Source organism: Trachypithecus francoisi, unplaced genomic scaffold (assembly GCF_009764315.1).
Source record: "Trachypithecus francoisi isolate TF-2019V2 unplaced genomic scaffold, Tfra_2.0 Lachesis_group7, whole genome shotgun sequence".
In the NCBI taxonomy this organism is placed as follows: Eukaryota; Metazoa; Chordata; class Mammalia; order Primates; family Cercopithecidae; genus Trachypithecus; species Trachypithecus francoisi.
The window spans coordinates 56,673,413-56,685,297 of record NW_022681472.1 but is presented as its reverse complement, the minus strand read 5'-3'; positions in this window follow the sequence as shown (position 1 = coordinate 56,685,297).

Here is an 11,885-nt window from a genome sequence, read left to right as displayed (position 1 = left end):
CAGAAAATGAATCAGTTAGTGGGCTGGGCACTGTGGCTCCCACCTGTAATTCAGCAGTTAGAGAGGCTGAGGCAGACTGCTTGAGGCCAGGAGTTCAAGGCCAGCCTCGGTAACATAGTGAGACCATGTCTCTGCGAGAAAAAAAAAAGAAAAAAGCCGGGCATGGTGGCTCATGCCTGTAATCCTAGCACTTTGGGAGGCCGAGGCGGGTGGCTTACCTGAGGTCAGGAGTTCAAGACCAGCCTGGTCAACATGGTGAAACCCCGTCTCTACTAAAAATAAAAAAATTAGTCAGGCATGGTGGAGCGTGCCTGTAATCCCAGCTATTCGGGAGGCTGAGGCAACAGAATTGCTTGAACCTGGGAGGCGGTGGTTGCAGTGAGCCGAGATTGTGCTACTGCACTCCAGCCTGGGCAATAAGAGTGAAACTCTGCCTCAAAAAAAAAAAAAAAAAAAACCACTAAATAGTGGGTGTGGTGGTGCACAACTGACAACTGTAGTACTTCCAGCTACTCCGGAGGCTGAGGTGGGGGGATCACTTGAGTCCAGAATTCAGGTTTCAGTGAGCTGTGATTGCACCACTGTACTCCAGTGCCTGAGTGACAGAGTGAGACCCTGTCTCTCTCTTTAAAAAAAAGAAAAAGAAGGCCGGTGTGGTGGCTCACACCTATAATCCAAGTACTTTGGGAAGCTGAGGCAGACGGATCACCTGAGATCAGGAGTTTGAAACCAGCCTGGCCAACATGGTGAAACCCCATCTCTACTAAAAATACAAAAATTATCCAGGCATCCTGGCGTGTGCCTATAATCCCAGCTATTCAGGAGGCTGAGGCAGGAGAATCACTTGAACCCTGGAGGCAGTTGTTGCAGTGAGCTGAGATTACACCACTGCACTCCAGCCTGGGCAACAGAGTGAGAGAAAGAAAGAAAGAAGGAGAGAAAAAGAGAAAGAAAGAGAGAGAGAAAGAGAGAAGGAGAGAGAGAGAGAAAGAAGAAAGGAAGGAAGGAAGGAAGGAAGGAAGGAAGAAAGAGAAAGAGAGAGAGAAAGAAGGAAGGAAGGATAGAAAGAAAGAAGGAAGAAAGGAAGGAAGGAAGGAAAGAAAGAAAGAAAGAAAGAGAGAGAGAGAGGGAGGGAGGGAGGGAGGGAAGGAAGGAAGGAAGGAAGGAAGGAAGGAAGGAAGGAAGGAAGGAAGGGAAGGATCAGTTCGGAGTTGGGATAGAGCTGGGCATTCAGTCAGTTCAGAGATACCCTTGAGCTCTTCCCTCAATTGCCCTGATCCTGGTGACACTAGTCCCTGACTATCCTTTTCCCCACATTTTCTAGGTGCCTGGTCTTTCTGACTCTTCCAGTCTTCACAAAACTGCTCATAACTGGAGCAGATCCTCTAGTTATGTAATGTAAACCAGTATAATTCAAGACCACCCAGTTCCAATTAGAATCTGAGAGACTAAGACAGAAACAACCATCAATTCTGCATCCATCACTAGAGATAAAGAATCTTTGTAGTCCACCAAACTGTAATGTCTAGTAGCTCAGGGCTAAGAAACGAACTTACTTAACCAAAGATTACTTTTCAATTAATTGTGCAAAAGTATATGCAAACCACACAAAAAATGAAAGTAGCATCCAAGTGGGAGCAGAATGCTTTGCGAACAGTTCCTCTGTGCTTATAAATTCATATTGGATGTGCATAAATCCAGAGAGGCCAGGAGTTCATCCTAACTGGAAGAGAGCCTCTCCTCCCCAAAAAGGGACCTCTGCACAGTCAGCAGGCCAGCACGCTGCTGTTTGGCCTGAAAAAGGAACTGGCCGAATGCCAGGATGAAAGTTTTCTTTTTTAGCAACATGTTCATCATTGTCTTCATCAAAGTGACTATAAAAAAATGCCTCACAAAAGAATGACATAATCCTGGACCTGCCCTCTGTTGTTTATAGTATAAGCAAGATTTACTAGTGCAAATAGGTGTGGACAGATTGAAGATGTGTTATGGTGAACCAGCAAAAAAAAGAAAAAAGAAAGAAAAGAATTCACAGCCTACACACAAAAGGGGTAAGAGCAAGAGTCAACAGAATGCACATACAGTAGTCCTATGGGGTAAGTATTATCATTATCCCTTTTCTATAAAAGGTGAACATGAAGTTTTAAACCTCACATTCACATAGTGAGTGGCTGGTAGAGCCATGTATACCTAACAACTGGCTTGGGTACCTGTTTCTTTTTCTCTCTCTCTTTTTTTTTTTTTTTTTTGAGATGGTGTCCCGCTTTGTCACCCAGGCTGGAGTGCAGTGGTGTGATCCCCACTCACTGCAACCTCCGCCTCCTGGGTTCACCATGTTGAAACCCTCCTGGGTTTCACTATGTTGGCCAGGCTGGTCTCCAACTCCTGACCTCAAGTGATCTGCCCGCCTTGGCCTCCCAAAGTGCTGGGATTACAGGTATAAGCCACGGCACCCAGCCTCGGATACGTGTTTCTGTACAGCCAGTATGCGTGGTGTCTGACAGACCCACCTGCCAGTCCAACCTCCACTACACTAGTTGTTTGATCTTGTAAAAGCTCCTTGACCCTCTTGGCTTTTATTTTATAAATAAGTTAACTTATTTCCAAAAATGGAGACAGGCCAGGCGCAGTGGCTTATGCCTGTAATCCTAGCACTTTGGGAGGCCAAGGCAGGTGGGATCACTTGAGGTTAGAAGTTTGAAACCAGCCTGGCCAACATGGTGAAATCCCATCTCTACTAAAAATACAAAAAAATTTAGCCACATGGTGGTGGGCACCTGTAATCACAGCTACTCAGGAGGCCAAGGCAGGAGAATTGCTTGAACCCAGGAGCTGAAGGTTGCAGTGAGCTGAGATGCGCCACCGCACTCTAACCTGGGTGACAGAGGGAGACTTTGTCTCATAAATAAATAAATAAATAAAAATCAAAAGGGAGAGAATGGCATCTACTTTGAACAGCTATTCTAAGGATTCAAGGAAATGTATATATGGGAAGTAAAAGTCCTCAGTAATTGGCAATAATTATTAATAGATATTAATAAGAAACTATGAAAACGGGCATGTAAAGTTTTCACTAACCTAGAAAAGACCCCTGTAAGAGTCTGTTCTGAACCCTTACAACAAAAAGAACGCCTGGGGGTGCCGAGCAACACGGTGGCCATGACAGGAGGATCCCTTGAGGCCAGGAGTTCCAGACCAGCCTGGTCAACATAACAGACCCTATCTCTATAGAAGAAAAAAGAATGCCCAGGGGCTCTCAGCATGTGTGTACCGAACTCCCGCCCTTGCCCTCCTTGGCTCCAGGCTACAAGCCTTCTCTTGTTCTCTGTCCCTCTTCTGAGCAAATGCACTGCTGCTTGACTTCTGACTTTAGGGCCCTTAGAATTTTTCAGACGGCACTAAGGCCAGAAGTTATCCTCTTTCCTGATAAACCAGCCGTGTGACTTGTACATCCTGCAGTGCTGAGAGGAAGGAGGGCGGAATGGGAAGTGGGAAAGGTTGGCCTTGGGGAGAATGCTAACCCTAACCCTAACCCTAACCCTAACCCTAACCCTAACCCTGAGCTGAGATTATGAAAGGATTATTGACGGAAACCTTCACTAGGAAAGGAAGACTTCAGGGGAGGCCCCTTGAATTCAGCTCCAGCTGAGGCTAGAGGATCATTCAAGGCTGCAGTGAGCTTTGATGGCACCACTGCAGCACTGTAGCCTGGACAACAGAACGAGACTGTAAAAAAAAAAAAAAAAAAAAAGAATAAGCCTACAAGCCAATAAAATCATGTTTTAAAACAATTTTTATGAAAATGAGGCAGTTTGTGGCAAATTTTTTTAAAGGCAGAATACAAAGCCATATATTAACAATGTCCAAAATGAGTTGAATATATATGTATATATAATTCACAAAAACTTTGATTCTGCTTGTAGCTGGGTGATTTTAATTTCCAAGTTTATTTTTTCTGAATTTTTCCTAAATAACATGTATTACTACCTAGGAAGTTTTTTCTTAAAAAAAAAAGAAAGAAAGAAATGAATCTGGCTGGACGCAGTCACTCACACCTATAATTCCAGCACTTTGGGAGGCTGAGGTGGGCGGATTACTTGAGGTCAGGGGTTTGAGACCAGCCTGGTTAAAATGCAGAAACCCCATCTCTACTAAAAATACAAAAATTAACCAGCCATGGTGGTGGGCACCTGAAATCCCAGCCACTCGGGAGGCTGAGGCAAGAGAATCACTTGAGCCCAGGAGGCAGAAGTTGCAGTGAACCAAGATCTCACCATTGCACTGCAGCCTGGGCGACAAAGCAAGACTCGGTCTCAAAAAAAAAAAAAAAAAAAAAAAGAAGTAAATGAACCAACAGATCAGTAAGTAGTAGTTTCCTGTGAAGTGAATTATGGGTTCATGAATATTTTATATTTCTTCATTTATATTTTCTGTATGCTTTAGATTGTTCTACATCAATATATGTTGTTTTTATACTAAAAAATTAAGTTTTCATAAGGGACACAGTAACAGTAGAAAATAAAATAAGGGAAAATCCATAGTTGCCCAGTTCTTTTTTTTTTTTTGAGGTGGAATTTCTCTCTTGTCGCCCAGGCTGGAGTACAGTGGCGCAATCTCGGCTCATTGCAACCTCTACCTCCTGGGTTTAAGCGATTCTCCTGCCTCAGTCTCCCAAGTAGCTGGGAGTATAGGCACACACCACCATGCCCCACTAATTTTTGTATTTTTAGTAGAGACAGAATTTCGCCATGTTGGCCAGGCTGGTCTCAAACTCCTGACCTCAGGTGATACGCCTGCCTCGGCCTCCCAAAGTGCTGGGATTAGAGGCGTGAGCCACCATGCCTGGCTGCACAGTTGCCCAGTTCTAAATCTAGAAACTGTCCTTTCTCTTTCACTTCCTACACCCAACTTATCAGCAAGCTCTGTTAACCTTACCTCCAAAATGTATCCAGGATCTCACCTGTTCTCCTGCTCTTCCTCCATTGCCACCCTGGTTCAAGCCTATCACCTGGATTATACGACAATAACCTTCTAACTGATCTCTCTGATTCCATTCTCTGCCCTATACAATCACTTCTCCACGTCATGGCCAAAGACAGCTTCTGACACATAAAGAGGATCATGTCGGTCCCCTGGCTTAGAACCTCCAATGGCTCCCAATTACCTTTACAATAAAACCCACACTCCTCACCCCAGCTGGAACTCATGCTTCAACCTCCTATCCCGACACCTCTCCCCGTTGACACCTCTCCCCCTCAACACTTCTCCCACTCGCTCCTTCTTTTTGTTTCTCAAACATGCCAGGTCCTTTCACACTTTAGGGAGAGCTTGCATTTGCTGTTCCCTCAGCCTTCGAGCCTTCATCCCACGGATCTGTAGCTGCCTGTTCCTTCTTCTCATTCAGGTCTCAGCTTGAACCTCCTCTCTGCAGAGGGGACTTTGCTGAGCGTCAGAAAGGGCCCACCAGTCCTCTCCAGCTGGTCACTCTCACTATAACCCCCAATACTTTCTATTTTCTAACTGCCTGCATCACCAAAGTAAAGAGAAGCTCTTTATCCTTCTTATTCAGCCATTTTCCTAGAACTTAGAACAGAGCTCAGCACAAAGAAAGCACAAACTATTTTTAAATAAGATTAGGGGAAAGGTGGCCGATTCGAATCACAAGTCTATACTCATCAAGAGAAAGGAAAGCAAAATCCTTTCCTCTGACCAATTTTTTTTTTTTTTGAGACAAGGTCTCACTCTGTCACCCAGGCTGGAGTGCAGTGGTGAGATCACAGCTCACTGCAGCCTTGACTTCCTGAGCTCAAGTGATCCTCCCATCTCAGCCTCCCAAGTAGCTGGGACTTCAGGTGCATGCCACCACGTCCAGCTAATTGTTTCTATTTTGTATAGAGACAGGATCTCACTATACTGCCCAGGCTGGTCTTGAACTCCTGGCCTCAAATGATTTTCCCACCTTAGCCTCCTAAAGCACTGGAATTACAGGCTTGAGCCACCGTGCTTGACCTGGACTTTGCATTTAACAGGTAAGTTTATGCCATCATGTAGAGATATGATTTTAAATGTATTTGATTCAATAACATATATACATAGGTCAGTATTCCCTGGATGATCCCCTAGGTCCCTTTTTCTAGAGGCAACTACTACTACCAACCTGATAAATGATCACATCATTCATGGGATTTACTCATGCTTACTGGATCAGAATCTTTAGGCTGCAAATATTTTCTCCAGCCCTTCCCACATGTTCAACTATCACAAAGACTTGTGTAATGAATACAAGATACAAAATCAGAAGATTGTTTACCAGTTTTAATTCATATTCTTACCAGGCTATTCCCAAACCCTTTCAGGCCCTAGAAAGGCCTATGCCATTTGCTGCAGTTGGACAGATTTCTAGACAAACTAGAAAATCTGGATTTCAGGACAAGCTCAACATCTAGACAGACAACACCCTGGCGGGGGTTTCAGAGATTAACAGATGTACTCCCCTCCGATATCACCCACATGGGCTTTCTATGACAGGCACAACTCCATCTCCTTTGCTGTAAGGCAGTGTGGTATCATATGGGTCATTCAAAGAACACGGGCTAAACAGCCTGGATTCAAACCCCAGGTTTACTTCTTGAAAACTGTGTGACCTAGGACATCTTGCTTAACTTCTCTGAGCTCTTTTCTCTAGTATAAAATCGAAGAATATCTACCTCCTAGTGTTGTTGTGAAGATTAAATGTAATGATATACACATGAATGGCTCTCAACAAGTAGTCATCTCATGGTTAAATGACTTTGGATTTATGTAAAATTCAGATGACCTCCCCCGGGGGTGTCTTCCATGACTGACCACACCCAACTCTGTGGTATCAGCATCTGCAGGTCCCCAACGAGTCTCTCTCTTCCTGTCTGGAGTCAGCCCCTCTGTAGTTGATCCCCATTGCAACCCTCCTCCTGCTCCTCCAGGATCTGCTTTCATCGTTATTCTCTCTTCTATCTTGAATCTCTCTTTGTCCATTGACTCTCTCTTCTCTCACAGGCTTGCTCAAGTCTTTTAAGTCTTTTTTTTTTTTTTTTTTTTTTTTTAAGGCAGACTCACTCGGCCACCCAGACTGGAGTGCAGTGGTGCCACCATCGCTCACTGCAACCTCAAACTCCCAGGCTCCAGCGATCCTCCCACCTCCTGAGTAGCTGGAACCAGAGACATGCACCAGCACATCTGACTAATTTTTTATTTTCTGTAGAGATGGGGGTCTCGCTATATTGCCCAGACTGGGCTCAAACAGTCTGCCCACCTTGGCCTCCCAGAGTACTGGGATTACAGGCATGAGCCGCCATGCCCAGTCACGTCTTTCATACTTGAAACAAAAAGCCCATTGGTGACTCTTTTTTTTTTAATTTTATTATTATTATACTTTAAGTTCTAGGGTACATGTGCATAACGTGCAGGTTTGTTACATATGTATACTTGTGCCATGCTGGTGTGCTGCACCCATCAACTTGTCAGCACCTATCAACTCGTCATTTACATCAGGTATAACTCCCAATGCAATCCCATTGGTGACTCTTGTGTGTTCTCCTTTACTTCCCACTCTTGTCTTCTCTCTTAACAAGATTTTTTTTCTAAGTATGAAAAGTTTTAATCACTAAACTTAAAAAGAACCTGAGTGACTGGTCAGACCTCTCAGGCTAGGACAGGAATTCCAAGATCAGCTCAAGCCTGAAGGCTAAGTATACCACCCTTCTCACGGAAGAGCTGGCTTCCGTGTTGGTGATAAACGGATCCTGGCTGAGGTCTGGAGCAGAGTGGGATGGACTGAACAGTGACAAAGGAAAGGAGCCCAGTTCCTCCACAACTCTCCCCTGCTTTTAAGAGCCTGGAGAAGGCTGGGTGTGGTGGTTCACACCTGTAATCCCAGCATTTTGGGAGGCTGAGATGGGAGGATCACTTGAGGCCAGAAGTCTGAGACCAGCCTGGCCAACATGGCAAAACCCCATCTCTACTAAAGATACAAAAATTAGCTGGGCATAGTGATGTGCTCCTGTAATCCCAGCTACTTGGGAGGCTGAGCCAGGGGAATCACTTGAACCTGGGAGGCGGAGGTTGCAGTGAGCCGAAATCATGCCATTGCATTCCAGCCTGGATGACAGAGCAAGACTCTGTCTCAAACAAACACACACAAACTTGAATGACTCTTCCCCTTGAGATGTGTGGATCTCCTTGTTTGATCCCTATCTCTCAGCCACCCCCCAACTTTCACTAGTTGTCCTCCCACTTTGCTGTGCTAATTCTCTTCTCTGTGCCTTGGATTATGCTGGGAATGCCCTGCCTACCTCCCTTTACCTGAAAACCTTATCACCTTTTAAGATAAAATTCAGATGTTATCAGCCAGGTGCGGTGGCTCACGCCTGTAATCCCAGCACTTTGGGAGCCCGAGGTGGTTGGATCACAAGGTCGGGAGATGGAGACCATCCTGGCTAACATGGTGAAACCCTGTCTCTACTAAAAATACAAAAAAAATTAGCTGGGCGTTGGGGGGAGTGCCTGTAGTCCCAGCTACTCGGGAGGCTGAAGCAGGAGAATTGCTTGAACCCGGGAGGCGGAGCTTGCAGTGAGCCGAGATTGCACCACTGCACTCCAGCATGGGCGACTGAGCAAGACTCCATCTCAGAGAAAACAAAAAAAACCCCCCAAAAAGCAATTCAGATGTTAACATCTCCAAGAATCCTCCCCTGAACCCTCAGGCAAGATTGTGGCTACGTGTCATTGTACCTTGTGATAATAAATTCCAAGAAGACTGGCAGCCTGTCTGCTGAGATATTTCCTAGCTGACTCAGAAATCTGATTTCATCAGCATTTTAAGAACAAATTAGCCAGGCATGGTGATGCGTGCCTATAGTCCCAGCTACTCAGGAGGCTGAGGTAGGAGGATCCCATTAGCCTGGGAAGTATTTCTCAGCAAATAAAGTTTTCCACGATATCTCCACTCCTCACCCCATTTTCCCTGCACAACTCTCACCCCATGCTTCTGATAATATCAGATATATGTGAAAGTTTCTAGTTTCTTTCTTTTTTTTTTTTGAGACAGAGTTTCACTCTTGTTGCCCAGGCTGGAGTGCAATGGCGCGATCTTGGCTCACCGCAAACCTCCACCTCCCGGGTTCAAGTGATTCTCCTGCCTCAGCTTTCCAAGTAGCTGGGATTATAGACATGCGCCACCATGCCCAGCTAATCTTGTATTTTTAATAGAGACAGGGTTTCTCCGTGTTGGTCAGGCTGATCTCAAACTCCCGACCTCAGGTGATCCACCTGCCTCGGCCTCCTAAAATGCTGGGATTACAGGCGTGAGCCACCACACCCGGCCTCTAGTTTCTATTTGGCTGCTACAGAGAGGCCTTCAACAAGAGCTTGGAAATACAGTTCAGCTCTTGAATTATGACTTTAAGGATCTTGATGACTTTAAGGATCAAAGTATAAGCTGAGAAGATGGCTTTTACTAACAGGTTCTTCAGTAGCTACATTAAAGGATTAATGAGCAAGAGGCACCCGGGCCAGGGTTTGGGGAGTAACTTTTGGTTGGCCAGGAAAGCAAAAAGGGAGTCACATAAACTAGCATGGGTAGTGATTATCCAGACTTCAGCCCGGGATGAGGGGACACAAATGAACTGTCTTCTGATATCATGGTCCCTTTGGCGAACCCATTCCTGATGCGGAGATAGAGGCATCAAACTTTCACCCCGATTCCACCAAATGCTTGATTTACTCAGCTTCCATTGTTCTGATTTTCATTCATCTCCATGGGTAGGTCTGTTTGCTGTTTATAACAATAATGACTATTACTATTTTGCCAACTGCATTGACTTCAGTAAAAGGGTAGGTCTGTTTGCAGGGAAAGAGTACATTAGTCTCTCACATTCCAGTATTACAGTTTTAAGAAAATCATCATTCTTTTTGAAATTAATCTGTTCATATCCTGCTTCATACATTACATTTTTCTTTCTTTCTTTCTTTTTTTTTTTGAGACAGAGTTTTGCTCTTGTTGCCCAGGCTAGAGTGCAATGGCGCAATCTCGGCTCACCATAACCTCTGCCTCCTGGTTCAAGGGAGTCTCCTGCCTCAACCTCCCAAGTAGATGGAATTACAGGCATGCGCCACCATGTCCAGCTAATGTGTATTTTTAGTAGAGATGGGGTTTCTCTGAGCTCTTTTCTCTAGTATAAAATCGAAGAATATCTACCTCGTAGTGTTGTTGTGAAGATTAAATGTAATGATATATGTGAATGGCTCTCAACAAGTAGTCATCTCATGGTTAAATGACTTTGGATTTATGTAAAATTCAGATGACCTCCCCTGGGGGTCATCTGTTGGTCAGGCTGGTCTCGAAGTCCTGACCTCAAATGATCCGCCCACCTTGGCCTCCTAAAGTGCTGGGATTACAGGTGTGAGCCACTATTCATGGAGACTTTACACATTTTTCAAGAAAATAGTTAATTTGAGCCCACTGCTAAGAGATGAATTTTTGTCTTTCTTTCTTCCTCTCTCTCTTTCTCTCTCTCTTTCTTTTTCTTTCTTTCTTCCTTTCTTTCTCTCTTTCTCTTTCTTTCTTTCTTTCTTTCTTACTTTTTCTTTCTTTCTTCTTTCTCTATTTCTCTCTCTCTCTCTCTTTCTTTCTTTCCTTTCTTTCTTCTTCTTTTTTTTTCATGGTGTCGGTCACCCAGGCTAGAGTGCAGTGGTGCAATCACGGCTCACTGCATCCTCAAACTCTTGCGCTCAAGCAATCCTCCCACCTCAACCTCCCAAGTAGCTGGGACTACAGGCTCCAACCACTGCACCTGGCTAGTTTTTAAAAACATTTTTGTAGCATTGGGGTCTCAGTATGTTGTCCAGGCTGGCCTTGAATTCTGGGTTCAAGCAATCCTTCCACTTAAGCCTCCCAAAGTTCTGAGATTACAGGCATGAACCGTTGCACCCAGCCCTTGGGGAAAATTTTAGGCAATGATTCCTCTCCTCTATCTCCACTCCAGCACAATTTTCAAGAGCTGCAGCTCTTTTAACAACTTGTTAGGGTTAGAAGTTGCCACAGCAGTAAAATTGTGGTGAAAACAACATAGGGAAGTGATGGAAGCTCAGTGATCAGACCCTGAGGCCTATAGAGAAGGAAGGTGAGGAATAGCGCTGTTTTGGTGTTTTTGTTTGTTTGTTTTGAGACAGTCTCACTAATTTTTTTTTTTTTTTTTGTATTTTTTGTAGAAGTGGGATTTTGCCATATCGCCTAGGCTGGTCCTGAACTGCTGGCCTCAAGTGATCCACGCATCTGGGACTCCCAAAGTGCTGGGATTACAGTCCACCACGCTGGCCAGCACAGTTTATTCTGTGCATCCATACCTAGCCCCACCCCACCATCTCAACCTCAGTGGATCTCAAGTGCAGTCTCTACATCAGTGGCATCAGCACTGCAGGGGATTTGGCAGAAATTCAGCGCCCTACCTCTGACCTACTGAATCAGAAACTCTCGTGGTTGGACCCAGCAATCTGTTTGAACAAACCCTCGAGGTGAGTGTTTTTGGATTCGAGAATCACTGATCTAGGGCAGAGTCCAGGGCCCTCCTCACAAGGCACACCCTGACCCATAGCCAGGCAGACCTGCTTCCTGGATGGGTTCCTCCTGATGTTAGAACATGGCTTTACCCTGGACAATGTCAGGGGCCTCATTTTATGTATTCTCTGGGTCTAGCACACAGGAAGTATTTAAGAATGGCTAATGGGCCAAACCTGGTGGCTCCCACCTGTAATCCTAGCACTATGGGAGGCCAAGGCGGGTGGATTGCCTGAGTTTAGGAGTCCAAGACCAGCCTGAGCAACATGGTGAAACCCCGGCTCTACTAAAC